The sequence below is a fragment of the Pseudopipra pipra genome, chromosome 10 (genome assembly GCF_036250125.1).
Source record: "Pseudopipra pipra isolate bDixPip1 chromosome 10, bDixPip1.hap1, whole genome shotgun sequence".
In the NCBI taxonomy this organism is placed as follows: Eukaryota; Metazoa; Chordata; class Aves; order Passeriformes; family Pipridae; genus Pseudopipra; species Pseudopipra pipra.
The window spans coordinates 4,458,031-4,461,630 of record NC_087558.1 but is presented as its reverse complement, the minus strand read 5'-3'; positions in this window follow the sequence as shown (position 1 = coordinate 4,461,630).

Sequence of the window (3,600 nt, the reverse complement as noted above, 5' to 3'; positions counted from 1 at the left end):
TAATGATAACTGTGATGACAAAGACAATAATGATTATATTCATTTTTTAAAACCTACAGAAAACCACTTCACCTTTCTATTATTAAAGAACACAGGTACAGATGAAGGAATCGTAAAACTGAAATAGAGCACGACCTCAATTTTTACATTCAGTAGAAAATCTCGTAACAAGGATCACTGTTTTACTGTTGCCACATTGCAGCACTCAGGCAGCTTTCCTAGAAACAAAGGGGTACCAAAACCAAACCTTAGTGTTGTTGAGGGATGTAAACCTCTGAATTACCTGTGAAAACAGAGAAGGAAGAGAAGGCATAAATTCCTTTCATTCCATGTAGGCCAAAGCAGAGAGGAAAGCTTCCCAAAAACTGGGACTGAGATTTAATACTGGGGAAGAAAACAAGCATTGGAGAAATACATCCCCCCCCAACTTCCTTTAATACTTGATTACTTATCCTTTTTTTTGTTTCTGTAAATCATTAAAGATTGTCAGTCTTTCCCCATAATAGTACTTATTTAGTTATTTTCATGACTACTACCATTATGAGGAGAGCATATTTCCTTACTTACATGTACCCTAGTACTTTCTAGCTCCTTTTGCCAGACTTTGCCTGTGCAACTCCCCCACAGCAGCAAAATCATCGCCAAAAAGGGTAGGTATGACCAGGACTGACACCTCTGTGCTTTCCAGCCACTCGAAAGTCACCACAAATAGTGTGTATTTTAAGAAAATTTCATGGATGCTGGACCATAAACCTGAATCCAGCACTGTGCAGCAATGGGCAGTTGAATCCTGGTGCTTTCCATGAATTCCATCCTCTAGCCTGCAGCAACACAATTGCACAGGGCTGTGCAGGCGTCATCTCACTGTGGCTGCGACAACAAATGCCTCTGCAGCCATTTCCAGGATTGCCTCACACAGTGATTCTGCAGAAGGATTTATAAATATTGGCATTTCCTCTCCATTTACAGTTAAGCAAACACCAGGAGGCAAAGCAGTTGCAGGAGTACAAGCACCAGCCTTACAGGAAAATGTGAACTGCAAGGAAAGGGATAGGGAACATGCAGAAGTGCACTTATGTTTGATCTCAATTGTCTGTTTAAATTCTGTTTAATTCTCTACTGTTCTGCAATAAGATGTTTGCAGGTAAGACAACAAATAGCTTTATAGAAAAGCAAACACATTTGTGAAGAAGACTAACACCCTGTACTTATTTATTGAGATACAAAGCCATGAATAGCAGAACATATTTATATATTTTTAAATATATACACATATATATAATAGCAGAATAAAACAAGATTTCTAAATATACCAGCTTTTGGAGCTGATCCTGAAAGACCCAGACCTGTGATAGAATTGTCCAAACTTTCTAGACATTCCTGTCTGCTCCACCCTCTAGGAATTTAGGACCTGATAAAAAAAAATTCTTTTCAAATACCAATCTGCTAAATGCACTTTATCATAATCCATTTTAAATTTACTGAAGAAAATGCAAGATGTATAACACCAGAGCTGGACTGATCGATGGCTGTAAGGAAGGCAATGTACGTAGGCAGATATTCCATCTTTTATTAGACCTACTGATGTAATGGAAGCTTAGAAAGTCAGTGGCATTGTTTAATTTGGGGTTTTTTTTCAAGTTCTGCTGCACATTTTCCATTTCAGGTTGCAAATTCTGGTAACTATTGTGCTGTAATGATAGTGTTGCTATAGAGCTACAATAATCAGGCAATGGAAGACAAAGTTTGTAGGTAGAGGATTGTCTAAAAAAAGATGTTAACTCTGCCTACAACTTCTACTGTGGACTGTGAAAAGCAGTTCTGAAGACACTGTGCAACTAAAACCTGAGTTACAGACCTTTGCAAGAGGTAATAAAGTGCACTAACAGTGCACAGGAGGAATCTTTTGACTACTAAAGTCTCTGAATTTTCAAGAAGTGCTGGGGCTGTGGGGAAGGTTACAAACTTTTCATATACACACTCCCTGAAGATGCTAAAGAGCACAGTTCAACCCTAAACTAAAGACTGTGCCTTCTCTTAAGGTATTATACTGCACTTTTAAATCACTTCAGTAGTAATGTTTAATAGTAAACTGTAACACTTCAGACCACTGTTGTGAAACCTCCTATGCCACATTAAGTCAGACAAGATACTGTATCAGATACCCTATTATCTTACCCTAAGCACAGAAAGTTGATGGATTTTGGCAGGCACCACATCCTGCAGGATAAGTCATTGTGGGAACAGACCCGTACAGAACACTGAAGCTCCTGAAGAACTTGAACTACACCTTAGTGCTACCCTAGAGCAGAAGAGGTGTAAACCCAGGCACTTTGTTCACGTTTAGAAGTCAAATGTGGATACAAATGTGGTTCTATTTATGCCATCCATCTCCTGCAAAAGCCAAACAGACAGGGGAGGTAGATGCTTCTCTGCTTTTAATTATTGGTGATTAAATGGTAAGAGCCCACACTTCAAGTAGGCAGTTCAGATCCCTTTATGGCAAGCAGAAAAAAAATTATCTTAAAATAAGATAATTAAAATAAAATAAGTTCCTGGGGGAACTCTTCAAAAGAAAATGCAAGATATGGTAAAATCCCCTTTTGCTCAAAGAGGCTTCAATCCCCACCTCCCTCTTCCCAGGAAAACATCATTATTCTGTGGCCAATTTCAGATTAAATGTCTCTTGCTTAAACGTCTTACACCGTCCAGCACAAAGAGAGGACGCACGCTTAGCAGTTATCAAGTGTATATATAGATTATACAAGCTATTAATTTCTTTTACAGAGTGTCTTAGCATAAACAATTGCTCAGACTGAGGCGAGAGCAGCTGGGCACCCAACTGAACAGAAACAAGGAGCGTGCGTGGGGGGAGGTTAAGCATGTAAGATATGCAGCCATCTGCAGCACTCGCCGGGGACTGCTGGTAACACTCTGCATAACCAGCCAGACTGAAGAGATTTCCTCTTGCTAAAACATACACAGAGACTGGAACACAGATATATTAAAATACTGCATCCATAGCAGGGTATGAGGTAAGTGCCCTCGCCCCCTCTCATGTCAGAAATCTCAGAGAATGCAGGGGAGGAGTTGAAGAAACAAAGAAAGAAATCATGCAGAAATAAGTGCAGCAGACGAGAGCTTTGCTCAGAACTCCAAATCCCAGCTCTGGCAGCTGAGGTGACGTTGTACAAGTTCCAGCTGAAAGAGGCCCTTGGACGAGCAAGCTGGAGTCGCGTTTTGTATTTCCCTTGAAGGTTTCAGTCTCTGCCCAGCACACTGAAGCCTCACAGCTTTTGTCTCAGCTCTGGTGTTAGAATGAAAGACAGAACCTACGAGGATGCTTTTTCTCCAAAAGGGCATGAGGAACATGAGGCTGAGGAATGATGCTGGAGAGGGACCTGCATTCTCAGACACATTTGGGAAATGCAGGCTGAGGAAGGCATTTCTTGGGTTGCTGGGGTCTATCCCAGAGCAACGTTCTACAAGAAATGACAAGATTAGAACAAGGCTCTTGTGAGTTGTGGATAGTTAAAAGGGTCAATCCCAAGCAAAGCTCAGCATTTCACAGCATTTGTTTGAGATTTTAACACACAGAGG